Source organism: Canis lupus, chromosome 35, assembly GCF_011100685.1.
Source record: "Canis lupus familiaris isolate Mischka breed German Shepherd chromosome 35, alternate assembly UU_Cfam_GSD_1.0, whole genome shotgun sequence".
NCBI lineage: Eukaryota > Metazoa > Chordata > Mammalia > Carnivora > Canidae > Canis > Canis lupus.
Window position 1 is genome coordinate 7,817,459 of NC_049256.1, and position 13,136 is coordinate 7,830,594.

At 38.0% G+C, this 13,136-nt stretch overlaps 1 long non-coding RNA gene across 2 annotated transcripts in view; it reads left to right on the forward strand.

Annotated features, from left to right (window-relative positions):
- Nucleotides 1-12,876, forward strand: part of LOC119867645 — a 37,007-nt gene extending 24,131 nt beyond the window's left edge. The window contains exon 3 of one of the 2 annotated variants that reach the window (XR_005384267.1): nt 10,907-12,876. This is a non-coding gene — a long non-coding RNA (uncharacterized LOC119867645). Of the gene's footprint in view, nt 1-618; nt 4,295-10,906 lie in introns of those variants that run through there. The other variant, XR_005384268.1, reaches the window with a different exon arrangement.
- Nucleotides 12,877-13,136: the final 260 nt, after the last annotated feature.

The following is a 13,136-nucleotide window of genomic DNA, read 5'->3' on the forward strand; positions in this document are numbered from 1 at the left end:
TCATAAGTAAATAAATAAAAAAAAAAAAAAAAAAGAATAAAAATAAAGATGCTGTGAGCTGTCTGCAGACCTTAGGTAAAAACAGGCCATTGAGAATGTCCCTCGGGGGAGGATAAGCATGGAGGCTGAATATTAACAGCTAAAACAGTATTTTTTCATTATAAGAAATAAAGTAAGTACAAGCAAGAACATGATAATTCCGTGATGAAATAAGACAATTTAGGAAAGACAGAAAGGTGGACAGAGCTCTCATCTTATTGTAAAGTGAATGAAAACACACACAATATAGGAGCACAAAAGGCTTTGCACATAACTAAGAAAAATGAGAACAAAGAAGGAATATATGGGAAATAATTAACACTAAAGTTCATAACAACAAGGCCCACATTAACTCATGTTGTAATGTGTTACAAATAAGGACACCTTCTGAGTTTTCAAGAGGACATGGATTTTGTGGGGAAAACTATGTCCTCTTGAAAATCCATGTCCTCTTGAAAACTCAGAATGTGTCCTTATTTGAAAATAGGGTCTTTGTGGATGTAATTAGTGAAGGGTCTCAAGGTGAAATCTTTCTGGATTTAGAGCTCACCCTAAATATGATTACTGGTATCCTTGTAGGAGAAAGGAGAGGAAGACTTGGACATAAAGAGATTCACAGGGACACATGGCCACATGAAGGTGGATGCAAAGATTGGCGAGAGGCCTCCCCCGCAAGACAAGGACCATGGGGAGAAGGAAAAAGCTGGAGGAGACAAGTCTCTCCTAGAACCACTGAAAGGAGCATGGCCCTGCCAACACCTTGATCTCAGATTTCTAACCTCTAGAACTGTGATGTAACAAATTTCCATTGTTTTGAGCCATCAGTTTGTAGTAATATGTTACAGCAACTCTAGGACACTAGTGCACACATCAAAGTTGTCTACATAGTTTATACAGCAGGAGCTCAATAAATATGGATGCTCCAACAAGTCATCTGGATGAATTTGCTGTACTGTAAAACGACAGAGGTACCACCATGCTTACATCGTGCTCTTGTCTCACAGTGAAGATCCAGCACTTCATGCTTCCTATTTTAAATTTTGCAACCAGTGCACTTCATGTAGAAAGAACACAGGGTTCAGAATATGGAACCATCAGACTGAGATTGACGTACCTGCTAATCAAACCCGGCATTCCATTTCCAAACCACTCATTCCAGTGAGAATCACTAATTACACCCATTAGGAGGCTTTATCCAGCGCTGCAGGGATGTTTATATCAGCGGCATCTCTCTCAAACAGGGCCCTATGAAGATGATTCTATGCCGAATCTTTGTAAGGGTGTAAGTATAGCCCCAGACCTCGGGCATCCATCTATGCAGGTGGAATCCTAGCATTCCACCCCTTGGCTGGGAATATTTTTACTCTCTCCAACATCCCAGTGTACTTCACGTAGCCCTGGTGATAATTCTTGTCTCCTTTTCCCTGCCTACCTCTTTCCCTGCTCTTGAAGCTGTGGCTTCCAAGGCCACTTTTCTGTTCTTAGGTTGCACTAGTTCTTTCATCACCACAATTCTGATCTGACGCCAAGTTGACCACACTTGTGGTTGATTACTGTGCTAATATTTTCCATTTGCCTCTCCCTGTCACTGACTGCCCTTCTCCTGGGCTCCAAGGCATCAGCCTCAATGGTTTGCATGAGCCAGGCCCCCTTGCCGTAGCTTCTAGTTAAATAGAGGAGGTACTGCCAGGAAACTGGAGGGTGGGAGGAAAGACAGGTCAGATCAGGGTATTGATTCCCCTCCATGTGCCCTCTGTGCCAGCCCTCTGTCTCTGTCTCTGCAGCCACAGCTCCTGCTGGAGACCCCCTTGCAAGGCTAGATATCCATTGGTCCTTCGGGCCTGGGGCTGTAGACTGCTTTCTGCTGGTGTCAGTCCCTGCAGTGGGCTCCCTCAACTCTGTCCCCACATCTATAAACAGTGACCCTAATAAACTCTTTCCACTTGTACCTCTGATATAGTTCTCAATATTAATCCTGATTTGCACATTTAATACTCTGCCTAGCTACAGATGTTAACCACACACACACACACACATACACACACACTATCTATATCATAGGAAGAATTTGGCTTCAGAATCACACATCCCTTAAATAAACAGTCATGTTATTGGATTGCTATGTTCATCTGAGTTATTCAGTCTCTTTGAGTCCCAGTTCAGTCATCTGTGAAACAAGACCATATACCTTGTAGGGTTATGAGGAAACTGAAATGAACTAACATGAGCATTTCTTATGTGCCTTTCATCTCCTCATTCAGCTTCCTACAAATATTCCAGACCCTGTCTAACCTACTTCCATGTGCTATCAGGTATGGCCCCTGCTGGCCAGTCTCTTTCTTTTTTAAGGCTGGCATTTGCATGGTCCTGTCCACATGTCAAATAAGGATTCACCCAAGGAGCACCTGGGTGGCTCAGTGGTTGAGCATCTGCCTTTGGCTCAGGTCCTGATTCCAGGGTCCTGGGATCGAGTCCCATAACAGGCTCCCTGGGGTGAGCCTGCTTTTTCCTCTGCCTATGTCTCTGCCTCTCTCTCTATGTGTTTCCCATGAATAAATAAACAAAATCTTTTATAAATAGATAGATAGATAGATAGATAGATGATAGATAAAATTTTTAAAAAAGGATTCACCCAAGCCTCAGTGCCTCCACATCAAGTAGGATGGATACACTATTGAGACAGACAGACAGGTGAAGTGGCCTGTCCACAGTCACCAGAATTCCGATGTCAGTCTGTCATCTCTTATGCTGGAGCTTTGTTCTCACCCTGTTGCCTCCATTCTCCTAGAGGAGATCCCACCCACCATGAGGTTTCTGGTTTGTTCTGCTGAGTGTGCGGTATGCCTGAGAAGACAATGACAATGACAGCTTTTGTCACCAGCCATGGGGCAGGGTGGGAGAGGTTAGAAAAGAAACTGTGGAGGAAGTGACTGTGGGCACAGAACCAGCCCCCATGCCTTGCACACGATGACTTGAACGGAAACAGATTCGCTTCTCAAATTGATGAATTGGCAGATGAACACCCAGCTGCTGGGTGTTTCCATCCTGATTGAAAAGCCTGCGTGACATGACCATGAGCGTGTCATGCAGAAACTAGTCCTAAATAAGACCCTGTTCGTCCCTCAGCCCTTAAGAATTGTGCCTCTGTGGGCAGAGCAATGCAAGACAGGATATGGGTAAACTAAGGCTGGTCTGGAATGAATGCAAAGTTATCATTTCACAAGTAAGGGAAAAGTGGCATGCATCCCCAAGATTTCTGAAAAAGAAAAAAAGAGAAATTAATTCAGAAAATATGAGCAAAGACAGAATAGAAGGGAAAAAATTCTTAAGATTTGCTATTGGAGACTTCACTTTTAAGATTCATTCCAGCAAAACAAAAAGGCAAAGAAACATTAATATCTCTTTCATGAACTATATAAAAGTAAATAAACCCATAAAAGGCGGTTAAAGAAAGACTCCAGTCTATTCTGTCACCAAAAAATCTTTAAGGAGGACATAGCTTGCTTTTAACAAACCCCAGAGCCCCAAATTCAAAAAAGTTTAGAAAGAGTTGTTACAACTACTTTGGAATTTAATTTTTAAATTGAATCTATTTATTTTTTTTTTAAAAACCCTGAATTTACAGAAAACATAAAGTGGTGAATAATAAAGATTGTGATTGGTTCTATGTTCAGCAGAGGAACCTCCTCCAAACATAACTGCTGTGCCCAGTCCATGGCTAACACTGATGGCCAGGGTCCATCATCCAGACTGACACTTAACACAGAATGACAGATCACCCATACCCATAATTCGTCAGAAAAGCTCTATCTCATAAAAGCAGCATATGTTCACTGCCAAAAGCTGGAAAAAAAAAGCAGGGAAAATCACACAGCAAAACAAATGAAAATAGTCACCGATTTCACATTCCAGAGGTACTCATTGTTAACATTGGGGAATGCCTTCCCATAGTTTTATAATTCTTATATCAATAAAATAAATCAAAAAATAAGATTTAAATACATGTGAATATAAATAAATACTGTGAAATATAAAGAAAGTAAATATGAAGTTGTACAATATGAGTCCATTTTATTTCATCTCTATCATAGTTTATCAGTCTCTTATTATTACTCAGGGTGATCTTCTCAAATTTTTCTGTTATAAAATTAACAAAGTTCTGTTTTTAACATTTAAAATAAATTTAGGCTTTGTAACTTGGTATAGCCACTATGGAAAGCAATATGAAGGTTTCTCAAAACAATTATGAATGAAACTACCAATATTTTTTTAAATTTTTTTATTTTTATTTATTTATGATAGTCAGAGAGAGAGAGAGAGAGAGGCAGAGACATAGGCAGAGGGAGAAGCAGGCTCCATGCACAGGGAGCCCGACGTGGGATTCGAGCCCGGGTCTCCAGGATCGCGCCCTGGGCCAAAGGCAGGCGCTAAACCGCTGCGCCACCCAGGGATCCCTGAAACTACCAATATTATACAGCAATTCCACTTTGGGGAATATACCCAAAGGGGGTGAAAACACTAACTGGAAAAATATCTGCACTCCCATGTTCATAGCAACATTATTTACATTAGCCCAGACATGAAACAATGTAAGTGTGGATGAATGGATAAAGATGTGAGATATATAGAGATAAACAGAGTATTGTTCAGCTATTAGAAAAGGAAATCCTGCCATTTGCAACAACATGGATGAATCTTGAAGGCATTATGCTAAGTGAAATAAGTAGGACAGAGAATGACAAATATTGCATGATCTCACTTACATGTGGATTCTAAAACAAACCAAACTCATAGGAAAAGAGGAATACCTGGGTGGCTCAGTGGTTGAGCATCCTTCAGCTCAGGGTGTGATCCAGGAGTCCCGGGATCGAGTCCCACATCGGGCTCCCTGGGTGGAGCCTGCTTCTCCCCCTGCCTGTGTCTCTGCCTCTCTCTCTCTTTCTCTCTCTCTCTGTGTGTCTCATGAATAAATAAAAAATAAAATCTTAAAAAGAAACCTCATAGGAAAAGAGATCAGACTTGTGAATACCAGAGGTGGTAGGGAGGGAGAGAGGGAATTGGAGAAAAGTGTTCAAAAGGCACAAGCTTCCAGTTATAATATAAATATGTAGTAGAAGTAGAGTGTACAATATGATAATTATATCTAAAACTGCTACATGATCTATAAGAAAGATGTTAAAAAAGTAATTTCTAAAAGTTCTTACAAGGAGAATTTTTTCCTTTATTTTTTTTCTTATTTCTTTTCTTTTTATTGTATCAATATGAAAAATGGATGTTAGTTGAACCTGTTGTGGTAATCATTTCACAATATATGTAAGTCAAACCATCATACTGTGTGCTAAAACTTGTACAGTGACATATGTCAATTATTTCTCAGTAAAACTAGAAAAAACAAAGTTAGTCTCCTGTCCCTAAGTAAAAAGAAACACCAAAAAAACTAAACCAAATTCCATGCCATGTTTCTACAAACTTTCCATGTTATTGTAGACCCCAAAAGATTTGCATGTGCTATTTCCTCCATTTTAAATGCTCCCTTCCTTCTGTTCATCTGACTACAAATTCTGGCTTTTTGTGAAGGGTCCTTGACAACTCAGTCCCATATATTTTCATTAAAGAAAAAGAAAAACCTTACACTTTATTCCCAGAAAGGAATAATATAAGAAGCATAACTCAAGGTTATTCTCTTCTCCCTTGCTCAGTGCTTCTAAGAGGTATCATGTAAAAATATAATATTAGTGAACCCACCTTTCTTGAGTGGATGGAGTTAATGCTAAAGCTCAGGCTTTCCTGTGACTTCCTTCTTTTGGACTCTTCCTTGCTTTAGTTGTACTTGAAATTAGAGGAGGTTGGCTATGGTCATATGTCTGACTAAGTTTCATATGGTCATATGTCTGACATTTCAAACTCAGTTATCTTCTTGCTTCAACCCACAGGTCTTCACATAAAGCCATAAGTGGGTTTTTAATAGCTGTCTGATTTGCATGCATTGAAGTCTGTATACACTGGGCGCCTAGGTGGCTCAGTCATTTGGCCGTTCAACTCTTGGTTTCAGCTCAGATCATGATCTCAGAGTCATGAGGTTGGGTCCCACATCAGGCTGCATGCTCAGTGAGGAGTCTGCTTGAGATTCTCTCTCTCCTCCTTCTCCTGCCCCTCCTCCAGTCATGCTCACTCTCTCTCTCTCTCTCTAAAATAAGTAAATCTTTAAAAAAAAATCTGTATATGCCTCAGTTTGTGAACTGATTTAAAACTCAGAAGCTCTCCCTGAACCACATCCCTCATAACAGAATTAATCTTTTACACAACAAAAGTAATCTTTAACAAAATTAATCTTCAGTAGCACTGAACACTGAATTACAATTATTTGTTTATATATGCATATTTCTTTTCAGTCAGAAAATTCCTTAGAGCAAAAACCATGTCTTATTTATCTTTTTATTTCCAGCATAGTACCTGACACATAAGAGCCACTTAGCAAAAATTTTTTTAAATAAACAAATGACAAATTGTTAATAGTGTCACATATTTTAAGCAGACCAATTCCTATCTAGGTGGTTTCCTAGAAATATTAGATTATTATAATCATAAGAAGTCCCTATAACAATGATTCTCACACTTAAGTATGTTTCAGAATTATAAGGAATATAATGTAATTGCTGGGCCACCAGAGTTTCTGATTAGCAGTCTGGGACCCCAGGATTTATATTTCTAACAAGCTCCTGGGTGATGGTGATGCTGTTGTCTGGGGTCTACATTTGGAGAACTACTGTTCTAGAACAAAATTTTCAAAACCATCATTCAGTATCACCTCTGGTGTTTGCTAAATTTCCAAATGCCACTATGATATTCTGATTCAGAAACGTGGACATGATTCTATTGCAGCAAATTTCATGTGTGATTCTATTGAAGCAAATCCATTCACAGGCAATTGGAAATCACTGGACTTGAGCCACACTCACAAGTAAACATTGGAATGAAATGGTAAAGAGTAATTTCCTATCCATTGTTTTCTGTGACTTAGCCAAATGATTGAGCAACTAAAACAATTTTGGGGGGGGGAATCTACTTTGTAATTTTGGATAAACTTTACTATTTAGTTACTGACTTCATCATACACTATAGAACTCTATTCTTCTAAACTTTCTGATCTGGATATTGCAAACCTCAGAGTAACAATCTCCCAATCGACAAATATTAACTAGATACATATTAAGCAAAAATCACTATGGAGGCTCCAACAGAGAAGGAAGGAAGGAAGGAAGGAAGGAAGGAAGGAAGGAAGGAAGGAGAAAGAAAGAAAGAAAAAGAAAGAAAGAAAGAAAGAAAGAAAGAAAGAAAGAAAGAAAGAAAGAAAGAAAAAGAAAAAATGTTTCGTTGTCTTCTAGAAGGATCTCATGAGCTGGTTGTGAAGATAAGAAGTAGATATATTTTTTTAAAAGATTAAAAATTCCAAATAACAAATGATAATTATCAAAGAATGCAGGTAAGGAATGCTAAGGTAACTTGGAGGGAAAGGAGAGTGGATCTCCAAAGCTGGCAAAGTAAAGAGAAATCATCTGAAGGAGAAGGCATTCCACAGTAGCATCTGAAGACAGAATTTGAGAAGGATTATGCCTAGAATAAAGTTCCAAAGAGAGTTTGCAACCCAAGTCTATTGCAAAAGGAAAGTCCTAGTGATAGAAGTAGGACATCTTGACTTCTATAGAAACAGCAAGGGTATCTTTGTCAATTAGCTATTGGCGCTTTTTTGCAGATGACATTGCTCTGGAATAGTACGAATGATTCCTCTGTGCCATCTGGCATTTTCTGGCTAAGAACAGCTCTTGTGCTGAAACGCAAAAATGGTAGCAGTGAAAATAGCACAGAGAAAATGGTGGCCTGTGTTTACTGACATGTCTTGGCATGTAAAAGTAAGAGTCAAGAGCTGCTAGACTGTATAGAAACCACATTCATTTTGGTGAGCCCTGAGGTGCTGGAATGCCTTTCTCCGCTATGCAATAAAGTTATTCAGTACTTATTGCCTTTGGGAAAAGAATTTCAAGTAGAAATTAAATAAACCTCTGAAGAATAATAGCCCTTGATTTAATTTTGAAGCAGGTGTATGTGTGACCACCCATCCTTTAATTTATTGGAGCAACGAGACCATCAAGGGGTTCCTTAGTTATTGAAAATCTTGTAAGAACTACCTAAAATAAACCTTTAAGACAATCTTCTATTCATCCCATCAGTGAATATGGGACCACATATTTTGATTCATGAAATCAGAAATAGAAAATATTGAATATTTCTAAATTGTAGATTCAGAAATAGAAAATATTGAATATTTCTAAATCAAAGGCAGGATGCACTAAAATAAGAAAATTGCTTTAGTATTTACACAAATAGGGACTAGCTGTGGATGAATATTGAAAGGCTAATCATTGCCTAGCTGCCTCCATATTCTTACAAAAGTTCTGTTCCATCTACAGCATCGGTTAAGGGATACAAGCTGACCACTGTGTTTTTAACAATAAACTAATTTGGAAAGCAGCCCTATAGGAAATGGTAGACACAACTTAACTCTAGTCAATCAGATTCTCTCTCATAAAATGTTGGATTTGGCACACTGAGTGATTGAGTCAGTTACTCTCAGGAGCCAAGGCAAAGTCATGTAGACTTGAGGCTGCTGCCATGTTGAGCCACAAGCAAACAGAGGATCCAGTGAGTGTGATAAGAGATCCATGTGCTTGGATTGAGAATCTGTTTTATTAAGTATTCATAATCACCTTCAATGTTTTTTCCTTGATCAAAATGAATCTTAGGTGAATAGACATCATTGCAGGATCTAAATGGGATCACACTGGTCCCCTCTTAAAATTCAGAGGTTCCTTGGAATACTGGATGAAATTGACTAACAGCACCCCAAGGCTGTCCTGTGGCAATGGCAATGCTGTGGACATTGAGTTTTTGTAACCACAAACTTTTCCAGGAATGTTTGTTCTTCCTCTATAATCATTAGAGAGATTTTTACACAATATGGCCATTCTGCATGTTCACATAGTCTCCAGGAACATTAGTCATGGGCTCAGGATTCTTCCTCAATGTAGTGTGACACAACTTTGGCAAAAGGCCTTTAACAAAGGCCTGTGAGGGGAAGGATGGCTAACAACCAAACCATCACAACTGGAGGCTATTTTCATCTCATACTCAAATTCTTCAAGACATTCTGTTATAATTTCTGTAGAACTGTCTTCTAAAATAATTTCCTATTCATCTCCCTTCCCTGCCCCACCCTATTCCTCCAAATCCATTCTGGGCTGAACACCATTCTATATTCCCTCACATAACCTTTTGAGCATATTTGTATGTTTGAATGTACATTCTATGGCATTATTTTTGAAACATTGGCTGATTTTTTCCTTGTGATATTTGCCCCTTTTCCTTTGTCTCCTGCTCCCACTCACTCCTCCTACCCATATTCTGGATTCTTCGCCTAGAGGAAGAGGAAAAAGACAGAAATGGTCTACTGGCTTAGCTTTCGTATTTCCTAAAGCTCCAAAGAATTAAAGAGATTACATCTACACACCTCAATAAAGAGAATGTTCTAGAGAGAGGTAAAAAGCCTACAGGTCTCTTGAGAAGGGGAGACCCTGTACTGCTTCAAAGCAAGGCTTCTAAGAGATAACTAGACCTTAGAGGAGATAGTACCTAAAGTGCTGACTTTCCTTTCTGGAATTAAGTTCAAGGAAAAGAATTAAGTAAAGTAGAATGTATGCTTTTCAAACCTGAACCTTACAGTTGCTGTATCAATGTTGAGTGCTGTATCAGATGCTTGAGTGGGACTGGTTTATCTGTGGTCTCCTACAGACTCTCTGGAGCATGTTTTCTGAATTCTGGAAATGCTGCTGGCAAGTACACTTGCCTCCTTTATGAAGGATCCCGTTTCTCTTGGAAGTTGCTCATTTAATAATCTCTGTGGCACATGGTAAATTGGTTGGTGAGACAAAGGTCCTTCAGTGAGATTAATAACATAGGCTGTTTTTAACTGTTTATCAAAAAATGGTTAAGAGAGGGTTTGAATTGCTAATATTATCTAAATTTCTTTCATTTGTTTGCTTCCTTTAAGATTTTCTTCTTTCTTGCTTTCTTCTTTCTAATAAGATCCTATTGTTATCTCCAGAAATAAAATATTAAACTGTAGAAATATAGATAAGAGATGAGTAGACTTTCAACAAAGAAATTCATTTTAAAAACACCACCATGGAGTGGGGAAGTGTCTGGTGGTACAAGATGGTTGATTGAGCACATGAGTGTAATACCTTCCTTGCCAGAGATTCCACTAAAATGACAAGTTAGAGTGCAAGAAGAAATAAATCTGTAGCAATGAAGAAACTGGGAAGGAAGGTCGATTGTAGATGAAAGACTTCAACACATTTCCTGCATATGAAAGCAGATGGCAACATGTCGATGGGTGAGACAAAGTAGAAGAAGCCAAAGTCCAAATGTGAGTGTGAGGGGAATTTCAGGGGAACCAGCCAGCTGCCAGTTATCCTGGCAAAATGTCAGTGCATGTCTAGGTGTAGGGTTAGTGATCCCCTCTCACTTTACCCCATGCATATTGATAGAAATAAGGGAACCAGGTTTTTACTTCCAGAAGTGAGAGGAAAAAAAGTAAACAACTGGAGGCTCTTCTCTAAAGTGATGAATGAATTGGCTGAAGAGGGATTTGTATTTTAGTGTGAGTGTGTTGGTCTAATAGTAAAGCTCTCCTTGTTCTGACATTTGGTGGAAGGAGATGAAACAGAATGTCTTACTAAAGGCTCATTCCCCATGTACACATAGTAAAGCAAAACCTGCCTGCTAACCAGCCTTCTTCCTTCTCATTCAGGAGACAATCCTATCAAGAAGCATATCAACTCAAACTCAGAAGAAGCCAACAATGGATAGTGATCATTAAGAAATCCTTCATTTATAAATATGAATGTAAAAACAAGATCACCAGATATTTGAGGAAAACTACCAAAATGAAATGAAAAGTCCAAAATGCACAGTCTCAAGGAAACAGAAATAATTCAGGAACCAGAAAGAGATTTTTTAAATATTTAATTAATATCTTCAAAGATATTTGAAAAAAGACATTATATTCCTAAAACAAGAATAGTATGATTGAAAAGGGAACAATTAGAAGACAAGAAAGAGGTTTTACAAATTAAAAATATAGTACCCAAAAATGAAATTCAATAGAAGGGCTGAAATAAAAAACCAAAAATCTCTCCTAGAGTTTAAAGCAAATAGCAAAGAGTAAACTTGAGGGTAAAGACAAAATGTATAGAGGATTAATATAAGAGTTGCAGAAATCCACCAGTTGGCTAAGAGGAATTACAGAAAAAGAGAACAGAGAATGTGAATGGGAGAATTTTTTTAAAAGAAATAGTAGGACATTTCCTCAAATAGAAGAAAGACAAATCCTCATATTTGATGAATCTACTGAGTACTCAGCAGGATGAATGAAAATAGTTTACACAACTAGCACATCCTTTTGAAATTTTAGAACACCAAAAATCGAAAAAAAAAATCATAAAAATCTCCAGAGAAAAATGCAAGGAACCACTCAACTTTTCACTAGTCACATTAAATTCAGAAGATAACAAATCAATGTTTTCCAAGTTCTATGGGAAAAAAAATATTTTGAACCCATAATTCCATACCCAGTCAAATTTGCATTGTCTGAGAGTAAAATAAAGATATTTTCAGACACACAAAGACCCATTTGTATGTTGTATTTTCTGTCTTAGGAGGTCTTCGGAGTATATATCCCAATAAAACCAAGGAGAGTACCAAAAAGATGACATGGAATGTAGGACAGGCCTTAACTCCAGGAGATCACTGAAGAGAAGCCCAAGAATGATGGCTATGCAGCAGATCTAAACAACAGGTCCAGATTAAAACATTCTAGGAGGGACCATATTACAGGGGACCATGAGAAGATAAAGGGATTCTACATAATAGTAATTAGTATGATTGAAAAGCTGGATACATGTGAGGTTGTGATGGAGACCTATGGTTCTTTTTTAGGTGAAGAAAAAAGAATCCCAATTAGAAGTACCCAGTAAACATAAAGAAAAAAAGTCAGTTTCCAAAAATGAAGAGAATAAAATATGACTTGATTTTGAGTGACTGATAAAGTGTAAGAACAGAAAAGTCCATGTGACCTGAAGGCTAGAAACATTTTCCTTCCAGTGCACGGGAATCATGACATCAGACCTGTAAGGCAGGACAAGTAATCCTTAGCTCCATTCTTATCTCTGAAGTCAACATTTATATAGTCTTAACAATGTCAATGCTGCTTATTAGTTTTCCAGTTCTAGAATCCACAGAGAGATAAAGCATAGAAGATTTAATTATCATCATAGAATAGAATAGAAATGTTCTCAATTTTGACAAAGTGAAAGCACAGTTACAGCTGCCAGAAGATGGGAAGTGGGAGGGCAGTGGGAGATGGAGGCAAGTGTAGGGGGTTACGGTCCCAGGAGTGTCAGATCAAGAGATAGAGTTTGTGAGTGCAGGGTGGCAGTTACCAGGCACTGGGGTCAGGAGATGTTGGTCATAGGGTACAAAACTTTGTATTAGAAGATGAATAAGTTTGGGGGATTTAATGTACAGCATGGTGATTATAGTTAATAATACAATGTTATATTGAAAGTTGCTAAGAGAGTAGATCTTATATGTTCTTTCCACAGAAATGGTAATTATGTGATATGATAGACGTGCTAGCTAACTCTATAGTGGTGATCATTTTGTATTATATAAGTGGTCAAATCAACATGTTTACCTTAAACTCATGTCAACTATATTTTAATAAAGCTGGAAAAAATAAATCAAGTTTATAGAATAATAAGTGGAGATTTATTATTAATATTTATTGTCATACAAGTAAAATATAATCACCAAAAAATGGAAAAGAAGGGAGAAAAGAAGGCAGAGTGGAAACAGTAAAATAAACCTTTATCTCCTATGGCAGTGGTCAATATCCTGGTCAAAAGGACTAGTTAGTTCTTTATTGCAAGGAGCAGAAATCAGGATGACTAGTTTTTAAAAAATAATTTTAAATAATTTTA